General features: G+C 36.9%; 2 protein-coding genes across 2 annotated transcripts in view; one reads left to right on the top strand and one right to left on the bottom strand.

The window, feature by feature from the left end:
* Nucleotides 1-285, bottom strand: part of LOC141450087 (uncharacterized) — a 73,135-nt gene extending 72,850 nt beyond the window's left edge. The window contains exon 1 of the mRNA XM_074120136.1: nt 84-285. The gene's annotated coding sequence lies outside the window, so the exon portion shown is untranslated. The remainder of the gene's footprint in view (nt 1-83) is intronic.
* Nucleotides 1-18,756, top strand: part of LOC141448503 (uncharacterized) — a 573,566-nt gene that overhangs the window by 8,867 nt on the left and 545,943 nt on the right. The window lies entirely within an intron of this gene.

The raw sequence follows: 18,756 nt of genomic DNA, 5'->3' as shown, positions 1-18,756 counted from the left end.
CATTTTTAATTCTACTATTAGTTAATTCAGTATTTTTAAAATAATTTTTATTTTATTTACTAACTAATTGAAGAAATTATTACCATTATACCCAATTTTCAAAAAATAGAGTTTGCCATTGAAATTATCTGTTTTGATGTACTATGGAGTCCAAAGGAGTTGTTTTAAGCTAAAGTAGGTCTATTTTTACAAAATATCCACCAAAAGAAAGACCACAGCCAAACTTTTAACACTCGATATTTTGATTTCTGTCTCAATAGATGACACAACTGAAAGTAATCAAAATTCTCAATTGGTACCAACCTAACTAATTGAATTTTAAATTTTTTTTAATGGTCTTTTTGTTTGAGAGGTTTTTTTTTTCGGACATGGTTACAATGAATCTTTTCTTTGAATCTTTTGTACTAAGGTTTGACTCATTGTATTGTACAACTTTATATTTGTAAAAAAATTTTGATTAAGGCTTATTTTAAAAGAAAGGAGTTGGTAGGCTAAGAACACAGTATAATTGATGGTACTGTGTATTGTTATTTTTTTTTTCTAAATGATGATTTGGAAATGTGTTTTTTTTTGCCCTGGGAGGATCTCAAATGGGATATTTACAAAAAATATCTGAACGGTCACGTTGTCTTACTAAGTAGTAGAGTAAAAAATGTGTAAAACCGCCAAAAAACACATCAGCTGACCAGCTGTGTAACAGTTTCTATTTTCTTCAGTTAATACTCCGTCATCCCTACCTCCATGATGAAATTGAAGGGCGAGCACCAATACAGCTCCCCACCACTTGTTACGTAGTTCTAAAGAGGCCCCGGCTAAAGAACTAGTGACATAGAAGCTAATCAGTAACCTAATACAATTACTGACAAACGCATGCGTAACTTAAACAGTTCAACAGTTCGAATTAATAAACAATACGTGAAAACATGCTAAGTGTTATTCTAAAGTATTTTATGCATAGTCATTGTTCGTTTAGTTCAATACAGTTGTCTTTTTTTTTGTTTTGTAATTTGCGTAACATTTACCAGTACCACTTGTATTTGGTTTTCAAGGTCGCTAATCAGCTGATATTTTGGAAAAACAAACGTGCTTTACTTTTTGAACTAGTGTTGATATTTTTTATTTATGCTTTCATTTCTGTGATTTGGTTTTTTCCCAAAAAAGCAAAAAATTCATGGTGCTTAAAAAAAATGTCAGTGTTTATTAATTTTATTTTTGATTAAACTCTTTGGAAATCAAGAGTTTGTGATTTTTTGTTTCTGGTTGGAGGGAGGGGGGAATGTGTTTTTGTGGTGATTTGTGATACTAACATCCCTTCAAGATTTGGATATTATAATGGCATATGTGGTTTGGAGAGTTTTTATGAAAAAATACACCAGATTTCGTTTAGGATTATTATCGAATGTTGCCGCACATGTAAGTGACTTTTAATTGCTCCATATTTCTTTAACACCTATTTTAATATTATGGATATTTATTTGCCTCTTGTTTTTATCGTCCCTCTCTTTTGCACCCACTTTGCTCGAAATATTGGTCGTCACAAATTCCTGAATGAGATTGACAATATTCAGTATATACAAACAAAAATGTGCATAGTTATATCTAATATTTCCTTCAAGATACATTAGATATTGAGGTTTTCAAAACGTTCCACCGGAAGTGCATCCATTCACTGAATAGAATTATCCGCTTTTCAAGATTTTCTCAATGAAATTACTCCAAAAATTTTCCTGTTGTCTTCATTGAAGATCTAATATTTTACTTACAAAGAAGAAAAAACATTTTAAGGGCAATTTAGGGGTTGATAGTTTTGGTTTTGTTAGGCTAAAATTTTACCTGAGATGTTAATGAGTTTCTAAAATTTTCGAGTCTTGAGAAAAATCACTTCTCTGCACGTGTTAATTAATAATTTTCTACAAATATTTATTAGTATTTCGTAATTTTTATGTAAAGTACTTAGGTAGATTGATTTTTTTTAAAGTTATTTTTCATCTCATTCAGAGAGATAACTTATATTTAAAAGTTATTTTTTAACATTTTCTTGAGGAAAATTTAGTCCCAGCTTTGGGAGGGGCCCCCACACAGTTGCTGTGTATCTGAATATGGTAACACACCTTAAATTTCGGCCGTTACAGCCGAAGGTTTCGCTAAGCTTTGAGATGTATTGTGTGTGGTAGGTACTAGATTCGATTCCCGATTTAGGCTTTAGATTTTATTATTTTAGTTTAATATGAGAAATTTATAGTAAAGTATGTTAGGCGGTTAAGAGACTAGACCCGCAGAGCTAAGATGTATTGTTGGTTTAGTGGGTTCGATTCCCCCGGTCTATGCCTTGGATTTTATTTAATGGTTAATATGAGAAATTTACAGTAAAGTATGTTAAGGCGGTTGAGAGACTAGACCCGCAGAGCTAAGATGTATTGTTGGTTTAGTGGGTTCGATTCCCCCGGTCTATGCCTTGGATTTTATTTAATGGTTAATATGAGAAATTTACAGTAAAGTATGTTAAGGCGGTTGAGAGACTAGACCCGCAGAGCTAAGATGTATTGTTGGTTTAGTGGGTTCGATTCCCCCGGTCTATGCCTTGGATTTTATTTAATGGTTAATATGAGAAATTTACAGTAAAGTATGTTAAGGCGGTTGAGAGACTAGACCCGCAGAGCTAAGATGTATTGTTGGTTTAGTGGGTTCGATTCCCCCGGTCTATGCCTTGGATTTTATTTAATGGTTAATATGAGAAATTTATAGTAAAGTATGTTAAGGCGGTTGAGAGACTAGACCCGCAGAGCTAAGATGTATTGTTGGTTTAGTGGGTTCGATTCCCCCGGTCTATGCCTTGGATTTTATTTAATGGTTAATACGAGAAATTTATAGTAAAGTATGTTAGGCGGTTAAGAGACTAGACCCGCAGAGCTAAGATGTATTGTTGGTTTAGTGGGTTCGATTCCCCCGGTCTATGCCTTGGATTTTATTTAATGGTTAATACGAGAAATTTATAGTAAAGTATGTTAAGGCGGTTGAGAGACTAGACCCGCAGAGCTAAGATGTATTGTTGGTTTAGTGGGTTCGATTCCCCCGGTCTATGCCTTGGATTTTATTTAATGGTTAATATGAGAAATTTACAGTAAAGTATGTTAAGGCGGTTGAGAGACTAGACCCGCAGAGCTAAGATGTATTGTTGGTTTAGTGGGTTCGATTCCCCCGGTCTATGCCTTGGATTTTATTTAATGGTTAATATGAGAAATTTACAGTAAAGTATGTTAAGGCGGTTGAGAGACTAGACCCGCAGAGCTAAGATGTATTGTTGGTTTAGTGGGTTCGATTCCCCCGGTCTATGCCTTGGATTTTATTTAATGGTTAATATGAGAAATTTACAGTAAAGTATGTTAAGGCGGTTGAGAGACTAGACCCGCAGAGCTAAGATGTATTGTTGGTTTAGTGGGTTCGATTCCCCCGGTCTATGCCTTGGATTTTATTTAATGGTTAATATGAGAAATTTACAGTAAAGTATGTTAAGGCGGTTGAGAGACTAGACCCGCAGAGCTAAGATGTATTGTTGGTTTAGTGGGTTCGATTCCCCCGGTCTATGCCTTGGATTTTATTTAATGGTTAATATGAGAAATTTACAGTAAAGTATGTTAAGGCGGTTGAGAGACTAGACCCGCAGAGCTAAGATGTATTGTTGGTTTAGTGGGTTCGATTCCCCCGGTCTATGCCTTGGATTTTATTTAATGGTTAATATGAGAAATTTATAGTAAAGTATGTTAAGGCGGTTGAGAGACTAGACCCGCAGAGCTAAGATGTATTGTTGGTTTAGTGGGTTCGATTCCCCCGGTCTATGCCTTGGATTTTATTTAATGGTTAATACGAGAAATTTATAGTAAAGTATGTTAGGCGGTTAAGAGACTAGACCCGCAGAGCTAAGATGTATTGTTGGTTTAGTGGGTTCGATTCCCCCGGTCTATGCCTTGGATTTTATTTAATGGTTAGTATGAGAAATTTATAGTAAAGCATGTCTGCTAGTCGCCTCCGTCCACGACACCTGATCAGTTGGATGTAAAGCCCACTCTGAAAAAGACTAGGCATTATTTTACTTTACATGGGCACACCAAAATTTCCCTAAAATTCCCTTTTATTGTCCCGAGGGACACAGGACTTTTTACTAGAGTTTAAAAAAGCCCCCTTTTTTTTAATCAAATTAAAACTATTCGCCATTTTACAAAGCTAATCTTAACTATTGAGCAACACAGGTGCAATGATACAAACTGTTTACCTGCTGTTTAGTTCTTATCTTTAAGGCGTAACTTGGGTAAATATAATTTTTACGATTTTGAACGATAATTTTATTTACGCGAGTCAACAGTTTGGGCTTTTTATCTCAGGAAGTAGCTCTTAATTAGGTTATTTTTTTACTATTATTGTTATTTTATTAATGAACCTTTCTGTCGTTGAAATGAGGAAAAATTGAATTCTGTCGCTTTGGAAGTCGAAGTGATTTTCTGAGTCAGATTATGGAAATGTGTTAGTTGTAGGTAAAAGCTAAGTTACGAAAACTAAGTTGTCCGGTGATGTTACGAGAGAACTTTGTCCAAAGGCCGGTAGTGCACTGAACTCGGAAAGCTCTAGGTGCCAATGATCTCTCAGATGTTGATGTGCCTTAAATAAGTTCAAAAAATAGTATAATCCTTTAAGGGTACATCGGATTGGGTACTACTGAACGTTTTAAGGGAACTCTGTGAAAACCGGAAGTGTGACGTGATTGAATACTCTTCACATGCCTTGTAGATCTTCAACTAATCGCATCTTTTTGCAGGAAAAGTCATTTTTAGGGCAGTTCTAGTGGAGCAAGAGTGGTTAAGGTCCGCTCTGAAGTCCTATTTCAGTGTGTGAATGTAGATACCACTACTGGAACTACGAGGTGTGGCCATTAAATAACGAGACTGATGCTGTAAAACATTTTCTTTTAAATTTATACATATTTAGTTATTATCACCTTCAATATACACTCCTCCTCCACTATACCTACAACGCTCCATGCGAATTTACCATTGTTCGAAATCGTGTTGATGGAAGTCTTTTTCTGTGAGCTCCTGCATGACGCGTCAGCCGCTTTTTCTTTCACAGCTTCACAGCGGACTGAAATCGTGTCCCTTTTAATGCAGATTTGACTTCGGGGAACAGATCTAAAGTCACATGGGGCCAGATCAGGCGAATAAGACGGATGGCCTAAAACTGGAATGTTGTACTTGGCTAGAAACGTCGTCTTGACAGACAATGCAGTGTGAGCCGGCGCCGCGGTTGTCCTTGATGGAGAACCCCGGGACTTGTTCTTCCACCAATCGGGGTCGTTTTTTCCTTACTCTTTCACGGAGTTGAGCAAGCTCCTCACGGTAGTAATGTTTGATTAATTATAATCAATATTTTCATCCGTTTTGGACGTGGAAGGATTTGGCACATGCATAGTTCTTCTTTAGCAGCATCAGTCTCGTTATTTAATAGCCACACCTCGTGTTAAGGAATATAAAATTGATTTTTTTTTTTTTGTAAGTTCATAGTTTAAATTCCGCGAAATTGGCTTGACCGGAAATGCGAATTTCCACAAATTTCCTTGGTATTCTTGAAAAAAAAAAAAAAGATCTCAGCTGATTTCCTTACAAAACAAAATATGTACCGACCCAATACTTGTTGTTGTTGGTTATCTCTTTTCTGTAAACTACGTAGCGACCTGAGCACGTGAACTATCCTGTAACAGCTGTATGCACCTTCATACCGGAAAGGGCATTGAGAGCTTGTAGTCGCGCGAGTGTTCACACTAGAGTTAGGACTATTCAGAGCTTCAGGGGGGAGGGGCTAGATATACAGTTCCAGGTTACATATTGTCCATTCAGTTAGCAGCTGGCCCAACCTGGGAACTCGAGTTTATTAAATTGTTATTTTCATTTTTAGATATTAATTTCTGAATTAAAATGTTTCGCATATTCGTGAGAACGCTCACATCAACCCAGCGCCATTACACTCTACAAAAGGAAACTCTACATTCAGATCACAAAAGAATTGTTATAAGAATATTCTAACTTCTCAGAAGTAAAAGGTTATTTTCTTTAATTTCTGTGTAAAAATAAAAGAAAATCAACGTTTGCTCTTTGCTCACTTTGACTCCTCTGTTTTGTAGTTATACAGATTATTGATTTTGAGTTTACACCGAAAATAACTTCGATTTGCGGTCCCCTGAGTTCGAAAAAGTTCCTCTATCTCTAACTCTGTCTTTGACCGTGTATGTACCCCCTCGTAAAACTGAAAAACGGAAAATCATAGTTCAAATTTAATATTTAGCTTAGATACTCAATACAGGAAGACCACAATAAGGTTTTGGTCAAAATCGGTCGACCGGAAGTATCACTTTACGATTTTACGGGGGCGGTTAAACTTACCTCTAATGTGCCATTACCGTACATTGTACTGACTTACCACCTGTATAGTATTAATAAGAATCAAATGTGGGACTGAATTTTCCAAATTTCGTGAAAATCTACCCACCGGAAGTGCCACTTTACTGAATAGATTTTCCAGTTTTCAGAGATTTTCTCCAAAATGACTCCTTCGATTTCCATTAAACTTGGTGAGCTAATTGCTCTGACGTAGCTCTACAACTTTTATTTAGGACATTTTCCCGGGAACAATCAATTAAGGGCACTTGTGGGCGAGGGGGGTGGTTAGACTTACCTCTAATGAGCCATTAATGTACATTGTACTGGCTTACCACCTGCATAGTATTAATGAGAATCAAATTTGAGACCGAATTTTTAAATTTAATGTAAATTGACTGACCGGAAATGCCCACTTTTCCGAAAATAATTTTCCCGTATTTTTTAAGGATTTCTTCGCAAACAGCTCCTACGATTTCATTTTAAACTTCGTACAGTGATTACGCACACATAAATCTACAACTTTTAACCGGAAAAACATTCTTCCCGAAAACTTGATTAAGAAGAAGGGGTACTTCTTAAAGAAAAGTCCTCTAAGAAGGCACTTTTCCTTTTCTTTTTGGAAAAATAGTACCCGGAAATTCTCATTAAACTAGCAATGCTAACTGTATGCGTCATAATCACTTTGATTTTTTCGGAATAGTTGAAATAATTTAAATTACCATAGTGATTGCATTATATCACTTGGATTATTATTTGGATAACAATTAAGATCGCAATAAAATTGTACTGCGCCCATCAGCTGTATAATTAAATAATGTAAACAGTCGTAATCTTCTTTACATGATATCTTTTGTCTTAGTTGATTCGATCAGTCTAATTAAAGACTATTGGGTAATTTAAATTAATTCTTGCTCTAATTGCTCTCAAAATATTATAGTCTGAACCTCTAAACTGATTTCATAAATCTTGGATTTAAATCATTAATAAGTGAAACATTTAACGACGTTAGTGCGCGCATGTCTATTGTATCTCTGACCAGTTTCGGGCCTTCATCCATCATCAGGGGTAGATTAAGTTGACAAAAAAAAATTACAGTTATAAAGGAGGATTCGCCCAGTATTATAAAGAAAATTTTGGAATTTTATCTTTTATAGAAAAAGAGAAAAAAAAATTGTCGCGAGTTGGGGTGTTTTTCAACGGTTCGCTTTTTCGGTGCACTTTTTGACTATCAACCCTTGATACTCGTACAACTGGCCTACTGGAAACAGTTTTGAGATCTCAACTTGAATAATGATTTCAACTCAATAACACACAAATACATCGTGCCAACGCCTTCTTCACTCAATCGACAAGTTTAGCGTAACGTAATAACGTAAATGAAGTCGAAATTTTTGTGTATATTCTAGAAAAATTAATTTTAGGGCAGTTTTTATTTTGAGGGACGTGGAAGGTTAAACATTTCAATGAGCGGTTACCAAAAAGATTTAGATTTTAGATTTTGAACAGCTGGACGGGACCCATGCCCCACGGCACCGCAGCCACCAAGAGGCTTATTGTGCCTTCCCCTCGAAGTCTATTAGCTGAAACCTCCCCTTCTAAGAAGAAGGTTGAGGACTTTCCCTACCAGTTCCTTCTACACTATAATTTCTTTTGGTCTCAAGGTACCCTAAGATATCGTAGCGCAGTCTCTCGATTGCAACGCAATCGTATAGCAGGTGAGAGGCCGTTTCTTCCTCTTCCTGGCACAATCTGACCACAACGGTTCCCAGCTAATAAGCCCCTATCTTGAGCAGGTGCTTTCTGAACCTACCGTGCCCTGTGAATAGGCCTGTAATCAGAGTAATCTGATTCCTGCCTAAGCCCAGGAGTGAGTCTCTTTGGTTCTTTGTTTGCACAACAAGGGCATATAACCCTTTTGCCGCGTTTGACCCCTAGGAAGCATCACCCAGTACTTTTCATGTTCTCTCCAGATCCAATCTCTTGAGAGCCTCACGAACTGCACCCTAGGTGTGATCCCCAGGACAGGCTCCGGGCCAATGAAAGGAGTAATAGCTCCATTCCTGGGCCAACTCATCAGCTATTTCATTCCTCTTAATCCCCACTTGGCCCGTACCAAAAAAGTATCGTACTATTATCGAAGTGAATATGACCTAAATGTTCAGAATGTGAAGAATATTTTTATAGGTTACCTTGAGTGTGTAGTAGTTACTGCGGAAGTCTTATGAGTCTTCATAACATTTTTTTTTTTTTTTTACTTTAATTTACGTAATGTGGTAGCTATTTTTTTTTTCGTTCGACCAGCTGGCATCACCCAGATAGTGTTTTGTTTCTGTTAATATTTTTAAAACCAAATTTACAGGAAATTCAAGTTTTGGGAGGGGTTTGGGTGAAGGAAGGGGGGAAGTTTGTGAGTCAATTTATAAAAAAAAACAATTCTTACTTTATTATTATTAAAAGGTTGCTTTCAAATGTTCGTTTCAACCCACTTTTTTTGATTAATTTATTTTATTATTATTTTTTTTATTTTTTTTGCAAGTCCCGTTAGTGGCCACAACTGAGGGGGGTCTAATATCCGGGAATATGGTAATTTTGGGAGTGGACTTCGTTGGTCATCTTCCTTGCCGCCTATATTCGTTCATCAAGAGTAATGTTTCAATCTTTTTCTTAAGGACTGATTTCAATTATCCAAAGGGAAGAAAATATTCCTGATTTCAGTCATAGTGTTTTTTTATTATTACAGTCGAACCTCTCAATAACGGACACTGGCGGGGTAAAGCAAAGTGGTTCTCTTTGGAGGTGGCCGTTAGAAGGAGGTAGGCAAGTTTCTTAATGAAAAAATATGTTTTTTCCCCCCCAAACATCTATTTAAAAATTGTTTATTAATAATAGATTTAAAAACGTAGATAATTGCATAATTATTGCAGCTATATGATATGCATCAAATTTTTCTTAATTATCCAAAAAATTTATCAAAAAACTACATATTATTGACTTAATTAATAATTTTTATAATAATCATCACATTTATTCATAACAATAATAATTTATGGTAAAATTATCATCTATTATTAGAAAAATAGAACAAACCTTTCGGTAAGTTGACGACGGCTCGATTTGGTTTTTTGGCAAAATCTTCCAACACATTTATTTTCTCTTCTAGAGTTAACCACTTTCGTCTGGGAGACATATCGGAAAAAATAATATTGTTCGTCCAAAGTAATATTGAAAAATGATTAAAATGGTACAAGATGTATGGAGCTTATATAGGAAACTTTAGGAAAAACCAGAAAAAAACAAAAACTTGAGAGGGGATAATTCTTTTTATCACCGCGTCAAACAAACTTTTAATAATAAGGTGGTCGTTGGTGGGAGGTGAAACATATAATCCGTTCCCCCAAAATCAATGCCCTGTGGTCGCTATGTAGAGTGTCCGTTAGACGGCGGAGGTTCTTTTATATAGAAAGTGTTATAGGGGGTAAAACGGGGAAATCCAAAAACTGGTCCGTAAAATGGAGGTAGCCGCTAGTGAGAGTGTCCTTTATGGGAGGCTCGACTGTATTTGTTTTTATTTCCCAAGTTTAGGGCAGTGTAGCTGGGATATGTAAGTGGAGGGGTCCCCCTGCATGTTGCTACATGTTAGTATCTTGAGAGATTGTGTGTGTTTGGCTTTATGTATAAGTTTATTTTTTTATTTATCTTTCTAATGCGTTCTAATCAGCGCATCCTTTCAGCTGTTATCCGGTAACGTCCATTTCCTTTGCGATCGTCTGAATAGTTAAAATTTAGCTAGCACTACTATACTGGCGGAGTAAAAATGGAGGAAATTTAACCAAAAACTAAAAATAAAACAAAAAAACTAGTTGCAAATATCGTTATAACTACGTGCACACGTCATTTACTTTTTTATTGTACATTATGACGACAACTCTTAAGCCAGCAACAAGTAGCCTGGAAAGAGTGAGATCATCAGCTAACAACAACAACTCCTGTGGCTCCATGTCTCCTCTTTTAGAACAAAAAAGGTCCTTCTCCAGACTTATCGTTAAGCACGTACAACGAAGTAATAATGTTTTTGTGGCGCACTTAGAAGAAGGAGATCTTTTTCTGTGAAGTGTACTTTGGAGGGCGTTATCGTGTGGTGCGAGACCGGGTGGGATAGACTGGGGTGGAAAAGAGCAGCATATTTCCGTGATGTGCTTGACGGCGTCGCGAACATGACGCCGCAGTAGAGACCGTCAGTAAATATGACGTAACCTAGCTTCCTTCTTTCTGTTTCCCTTCCTATTCACACTTCACTCGCCATCTTTCGACACCATATTGTTGTGCATGTTCTATGTTTTTAAATGGTGTGTAAAAGCCCCGCATACAGAATCAGCTGATTCAGCGTTTCTGTTTTTGATCTCACGCGACCATTCTTGTTAAAAATTGTTTCACCAACACTTCTGTCTGTTGTCTCCTCAAATGATGGAATCTTAACCATTAACTGATAATAGCTTTTAAAAGAGTTGGGAAGGAGTAGGGTCAGAATCTTCTCGAGACATACTCCCGCCCAATAAGACATTATTTCTCTTAAGACGAAGACTCACACTTCTCATAAGACGAAGCGTTCATATAGCTTTTAATTTTTGCATCACCAAAGAACCCGAAGTAAAATCATCTGGGCGAAATCGTCCATCCCGGAAGTGCCACTGAGTTGACGCTATAGTTTTTAATACCTTTTTTTTCCGGGTGACTCTTTTTTTACCAAACTTTGAATGCGCCCACCGCGTATAAGATCCCCCCTTACCCCTGGTGCTTTCTTAGAGAAAATACATTTAACCCAGGACCAGGCTCTGCGCTCCTATCATTGCGTATCCCTAAATTCCGATGGAATTCCATAACCCAATCGTCACAGTCCTACAATAGATGTAGTTTATGTTAGTCTTACGTTATTTTTCTTATTCTTCTTTCAAATATTATGTATCCAAATATATTTTTCTTACATATTTTCTTTTTTTTTTTTCATTTTGGTTTTGAAACTCCGAGGAAATTATTAACTGTAGTGAGATTTTAGAGACCCCCCTGATTCGTGACCTTTTTTTAATGATTTATGGCGCGTCAACATCTCAGGTTATTGGCACCCGGAGCTTTTTTTTTCAGGGCTCTGCCGGCCTCCGGACAGTGTTCTTTCTCGTTACAGACAACACTGTCGCATCAGCGGGGACAAGTGAGCTGTAAGAAGCTCCCTAGGAAGTGAGAAAATCTAAGGGTCAGCAGCTGGGATTCGAACCCGGGACCTCCGCATGGGAATCCAATACGGAAGTGACGGTAGAGTGCATGGGGCCGAGCGTAAGCTACGACATCCGTCCTGTCCCCATATAGCTTAAACTGATGCTGTACTTCCATTTGCTGTTTAGCATCACGATAATCAAGAATGGTTCCGTTTTTAAGCACCACTAAGTCCTACTACTTAGCGATATCTCCTGCCCCTCCCCACTCGACTATACTAGGACTTCTTCCTGACACCGACAAAGTTACGGAAGTGACGGGAGAATGCACGAAACCTAGCGTAAGCTACTTTTTGACCCCTGTCCCATATAACTTGAAACTGATGATGCACTTCCATTGGCTGTTCAGCATCGTGATAATCAAGTAGTTTCGCTTTTAAGCACCACCAAAGTCCTACTACTTAGCGATATCTACCCCCTCCACTTGGCCACGTCTCTTTCTATTAATAATAGTTTTCAGTTATAATGGTCAGCCATTTGTAAATACCGCTAAACTTTTATTAATATTGTGAATGAAAATACATTATTGTAGTAGCTGGAACAATGGAAATTCCCCTCCCACGCTTTGTGAATTCCTTTTACTTCTCTTTTCTCCATTCATGTTTGGAGAATTAACCGGACCGTTCGCTTAATGAATGAACTTTTAACTGTTAACATGTTAATTTGTTTTTCTTTTAGAAAAGTGCGTAGAACATGGAAATATTGCTAATTTTATTTGTTTGTTTTTTTTTTGTTTTCCCATTATTTCATTCACTCTGAATTCTAAACAATGGACTGGTGCTTAGGACAAATTCCAGGGATTAAATTGCCCACTTTAAAAAAAAATAATCAGAAGTATAAATTCACACAAGAAAATCGTCGGGAAATTCCAGTTTTTGGATTTCGGGGAAAATCTTGGCATCTTGACCAGTGAGAACCTCAATATATTTCCTGTGTGAAAATGCCACTTCGGAAAATTTGATATGAACACAATATTTCCTTTAAAAAAAAAAACGATTTAAGTAAAATAAAGATTTAATCGAATCAAATTCTAATCTATAGATTTGTGTTTTTTAAGACCTTCGAGGAAGATTTAGTAAAAACAAATTTTAACTAATTACAGCGGATCTCCTTGTGCAGATTTGAGTGCGCTACCTTGGGCTCTTTATTGGCAAACGAGGCGCCACGATAGCCGAGCGGTTAAGAGGCTAGACCTGCAATGCTAAGATGTATTGTTGGTTTAGTGGGTTCAATTCCCCCGGTGTCTAGGCCTTGGATTTTATTTAATGGTTAATATGAGAAATTTATAGAATAAGTATGTTAGGCGGTTAAGAGACTAGACTCGCAATGCTAAGATGTATTGTTGGTTTAGTGGGTTCGATTCCCCAAGTCTAGGCCTTGGATTTTATTTAATGGTGAATATGAGAAATTTATAGAATAAGTATGTTAGGCGGTTAAGAGACTAGACCCGCAATGCTATGATGTATTGTTCAAAATTACCCATTGAACTCAAACGCTTAATATATTCTCAAACCTATGTGGGCCTACGGAGTAGAGCTGTGGGGTTCAGCCAAACCTACAAACATTTCAATCAAAACTACTGCCGACAGATAGCTGATGCTCCTTTCTACAGTGACTAACCTCTCACTCTTTACAACGATCTCAACATTCCCTTCAAAGACCAATTCGCCAAGACAAAATATCAAAAAAATTCCATACTACTCTCTCTCGACTAGCTCAAATCCTCTTGTACTGTCTCTCGCTTCCTCTGACATCCCTAAATATCCCACTCGCCGACTGAATCGCCAATGGCCCCACGACTTCCTTCTAGGCTGAAGATAGGTCTTCAGATGATTTAGGAATCATTATTCTCCTCTCTCCTCCTCGTATTCTCCTCCTCACATTCTCCTCTCTCCTATAGAGAGTGCTACCGCTGGGTAGTTTCTCTCCTCCTGCTCTCCTCCCGTTCATCATAGTCATCATATTTCCTGATTGTATACATGTATACAGATTGTAAATTACTAAATAAATTACCAAAAAAAAAAAAAAAAATTTAGCTGATTGATAATTATATCAGCTGGGCAGAGTTTCCTTCCGGTTTTTACTTCGTACACATAGTTTTCGTCTTTTATTAAATACTTATCATGATGGCATTGCTTCCCATTTTAATCTTCCAGCTGTTTTAAAAAGAAGAAGTTTTAAATAAAAAAAATGATACTTTAATCATCATTAAAGCTAGCAATCAGCAAAGAAATAGTTCAAGGCACTGGAACAAACAATGAGCACCTTTATCATCATCGTGACATTTTGTAAACACGGTCTACTTCACTGCCATCTGGATGGCAGTTTAAAAATGACCTTAACAGATTTATTTCGTTTAAAAAAAGTTAAATTGTATAACTAAACTTTCTCTTACAGTTTGTAATCTCTGACGTAATGAGTGATTGTGACAGATTTTTCTTTTTCTCATTTTCTCATTTGGTGGGGGGAGGGTGGGGTGAGAAAAATAGTTTTATCTTTTCAAATTTCCAAAATTGTAGTTTTTTTTGCGTACATTTCGAAGAAATATCGAAGTGAAAAACCTTCTTTAAAAATTAGTATTTCTGGTTAAAAAGAGTTTATTTTAAATTTGGAATTTTTAATGCAAAAAAAAATCATTTCTATTAATATTTTATGAGTGTTGGGGGCAGGGATAGAGTTCCTAAACTCTTCTCCAAAAATAGAGGGACCGTTCCTCCTAAACTCTTCTCCAAAAATAGAGGGACCGTTCCTAAACTCTTCTCCAAAAATTAGGGACCGTTCCTAAAGTCTTCTCCAGAAAATAGATGGACCGTTCCTAAACTCTTCTCCAAAAAAATAGAGGGACCGTTCCTAAAATCTTCTCCAAAAATAGGGACCGTTCCTAAAACTCTTCTCCAAAAATAGAGGGACCGTTTTATGAATTTTCCTAGAAATTTTTCAAAAAATTTGAAGAAAAATCTCGCTCATTAAAATGATATTATTTCTGGTTGGCTGATTTAATTCGAAAGATTTGTTAGAGAAGCTGTCTCTAAACTTAATACCTAAGTTGATCTTTTTTTCAGTTTTATTTTCAACTTAACGCTTTTTTCGTGCAGTTTTGAAGTGTGCAGATCAATCCTCCCTATTTCCTCCCAGAAATTTAAAATTTACTGCCATCTTTGTTTTGTGGAAAAGATCCTTCGCCCAAGCTTCCTTATCTTTCAGTATCCGTCCGCTGTCAGGGAGTTATCGGACCGGTGACTTCCTGCACACTTCTTCTTTTTAGTATCCAACGTGTACAAAAAAAAAAAAAATGAAAAGGTGTGCAGTGCGTCATCCGAGTCCTTTTCCCCGAGCTGCATGCCCCAGGACTGCCTTTTTCTTGATTTTATTAAGGAAATCTGCGAAATACCTGTGGCCAGTAAGGAATTGTTGTGAGACTGTAAACCAAACCACCTCCTATCTGCCCCAGGTCACCGGGTCTTGACAATCAGTCTTGCTGTCCATTTTGCCCATGTCGTCATTCGCTCAGCAGTCTCTCTCTCTCCATTCTTGTGCCAGCCGTGCAGTCGCTCTCTTTTTTTTGGCGTCGGTAGCGCCCAGAGACTCTCTCAGCAGCAAATAGGTCCGTCTTCTGGTCAAGTCAATGGAGGGGAACTCCTTGCTATTACCAGGGCCCCGCGCCGACCCTGAAACCTGTAAAGCACTGATAGTCCCTTCAGTGACCCTTTTCTTTGGACTGCCGCCAGCCACTTCTTGTATTTACCCCTTTGTTTAGGGTTTTATGAACTGTATAGTGTTGTTAAGCGTTGTTGGATGCTGAAAAATAGAGTTTACATTACTTTTTGCCTGTAAGGATGGAATGTGGTTAAAATGTTCGAGTAAATTTGTCAGTTAAACCCTTTGAATTGTTAAAAGGAAGTCTTGAGAGTGTTCTCACACCTGATTTATTTATTTATCGAACAGAATACTGAAAGGAACTTTAAGTGTACGTCGATCTAGCGGAAGTCAGTTCGGCTGTCGAATGAATATTAAAATATATTTACAAAAGGTGGAGTTCAAAAAAAAAAAAAAAGAGAATAAATAAAAAGAGAGGAATCGTTATTTTCTATTTCACGTGAATTATGACACTAGAACCAGGGATACGGAGGATGAATGGGGAAAGGCAAGAAGCTGGAGTGAATAAGCACGAGTGGTGAATACAGAAATATGCAGGCCGTTTTGAATACAAATAGGTGCTATGAACTGTCTGTTCGTATGAACTAACATATGTACGCGGGGTGACGTGCTTCTTTTTATTTGTATTTGTAAAAGTACTTAACCTTTGCGCTTATTGTGTACAAATCTTCTTCACATAACTCGAACAATTTACTTGACTACTTCGCCCCCAAAGTCTGTGTGCTAAGGTAATGCAGGGTCTTGGCGGAAATGTTCGATATCGAATTCCCAGCGGAAGTATAGGATTTTTTTTTTTTTGTAACTATTGGTGTGTGAACGGAAATATCTTTATAAATACGCAGGAGAATTGTGTGTGGCCACTGTCCGATAATAGGGATTGAGGCGGCCACGGTAGCCGAGCGGTTAAGAGACTAGACCCGCAATGCTAAGATGTATTGTTGGTTTAGTGGGTTCAGTTCCTCAAGTCTAGGCCTTGGATTTTATTTAATGGTTAATATGAGAAATTTATAGTAAAGTATGTTAGGCGGTTAAGAGACTAGACCCGCAATGCTAAGATGTATTGTTGGTTTAGTGGGTTCGATTCCCCAGGTCTAAGCCTTGGATTTTTATTTAATGGTTAATATGAGAAATTTACAGTCAAGTATATTTGCTAGTCGCCTCTGTCCACGACACCTAATTTGGTAGTTGGACGTAAAGCCGGCCTGAAAAAATAGGCAATTACTTTACTTTTACTTTTTACGGTCCGATATTAGACTATTATCTGCAACGAGAGAACACTGTTTGGAGGCCGCCAATAATCGTGAAAAAAAAATCTCTAGGCTCAATTCAGTTTTGTGTTTTGAAGACTATTTATTGTGAGAATCATTGTGGTGTCACAATAAATGTTCGATTGGTGACAAAATCGATTATTTATTTATTTATTTTTTTTAATCCCAGGATTGGAGGAAGTACTTTTTCTCACAGGTTATCAGTTAGAGAATATGGTCTTGAAAAAAAAATCGCCCAGTCTGTACGTCTGTCTGTACATACACACACTAAAGACCACACATACACAATCACGCGCACACACTATGAGGGTGTGAGAGAGAGAGAGAGACCGAGAGAGAGAGTGAAATACTCAATAGAAAACGTATTTGATCGTCACAATGTCAACCTGGTTATTGTTCCTACAGAATACAGGATGTAACTATTGTTTGTTAATGGTTTGTGTATATGATTTGGGAGAATGTTGGTTAACATTGATGAGGGATTTCATTGAATCTGTGGGCAGCCCACACTAGATAGTGCAGTTTCAGAAAATATTTACTAGCTAAATTGTTTGTTTTGCGTAAGAGAGAATCACGAGACTGTTCACTCGATTTTTTTTTTTTTAAAGAGATCATATCCGGTACAATAATTATCGTAGTTTAATTATTTCAAGAATATTAATAATTATAATTTTCATTCAATATCTCTTTTCTCATATAAACCATAAAATAAAATCCAAGGCCTAGACACTGGGAATCGAACCCACTAAACCAACAATACATCTTAGCATTGCGGGTCTAGTCTCTTAAAAGCCTAACATACTTTACTATAAATTTCTCATGTTAACCATTAAATAAAATCCAAGGCATCGAACCCACTAAACCAACAATACATCTTAGCACTGCGGGTGTATCTATAACCGCCTAACATACTTTACTATAAATTTCTCATATTAACCATTTTAATAAAATCCAAGGCAATCGAACCCACTAAACCAACCATAAATCAGCTTTTTTTGCAGGCCCCTACTTAGTATCAATACACAATGTATTGCGATTTTAACCGTTCTCAAGCCCCCGGGTTGACATCATTATAAACTCTTGAGTATTCTCAGTGATGCTTTAAAGCCCAACCTTTTTTTTTTTAAGAACTTCCCAATCGAAAGATCCTGGATTATTTATTCCGTTACAGGAAAAAAAAATGGATTCTTTTACTGATTTTATAAAATCCCTTTACGTTCATGGATGAGCCCTACCCCCTGCACGCTCCCTGTGCAGAAATACTGCGTCTTTCTTCGTCGGCTTCTGCCAAAACGTAATCGGCCATTGCTCGTTCTTAGAAAACCATTTTATTACTTACCTTTAGCGTCCCTTTTTCCTTGTTTCATCTAGCTCAGGTGTTTTGTTTTAATAAATTCTACGACTTTTTCAAAGGGGTAGCTCCATCATCTCAAACATCTCAAAGAATATCAGTTTACAATTCTAGAGAACTAAGTTCTGAGAAACATAGAGTTATAAAGAGTCATAATAATAATATTCAAATCTCGAAAATAGGAAGTAAAAATATGTTCTAGCGTGTAGTTGGTATAGTTTTACAATCTTGACCGCTACGCTGAGAAATGTCAACGTGTAACATCTGTTTTTATGATACTAAGTACAAATGCGCGCCCGCTAATGTTTTGTTGCAACAGTGCCTACTTTATTTACCATATTTGGAGGTGGGTGGGGGATTATATACATTTTTTTGGCTTAAATTCTGTGATCTTTAAACTTTAACAAGGTTTTACGCACCAGTCCGCGATGCATGAAGTAGAAATTAAGCATAAATAACGTGCTTATTGTGTAGTAATATTTAATAAAACTACTATTTAGTCCGCCGTAAGTTAATATGACTCTAAAATTGTTGTGAATGTCAACTGTTGGTAGTTTATTACGTTCTAAGCGAGAGCTTTATACCGTGTAACATAAAACCAACATAATAATTCCATCTCCTACTACTAGAGCGCACCACTAATTCTCCTTACAAAGTTAAGTAGATTAAGGAAAAAAATGTTTCGCAATTGTAATACATAATGTTAGTTACAATCTCGTTTCTCGTCTCTACTGAATTGTTACATTCACTAATAACATTGAAGTTCACCTTTTATATGTTATTAGTAA

This window comes from Rhodnius prolixus, unplaced genomic scaffold (genome assembly GCF_049639745.1).
Source record: "Rhodnius prolixus isolate KJV_2025 unplaced genomic scaffold, Rpr scaffold_2, whole genome shotgun sequence".
Taxonomy (NCBI): Eukaryota; Metazoa; Arthropoda; class Insecta; order Hemiptera; family Reduviidae; genus Rhodnius; species Rhodnius prolixus.
This window is presented reverse-complemented; position numbering and strand designations above follow the sequence as displayed.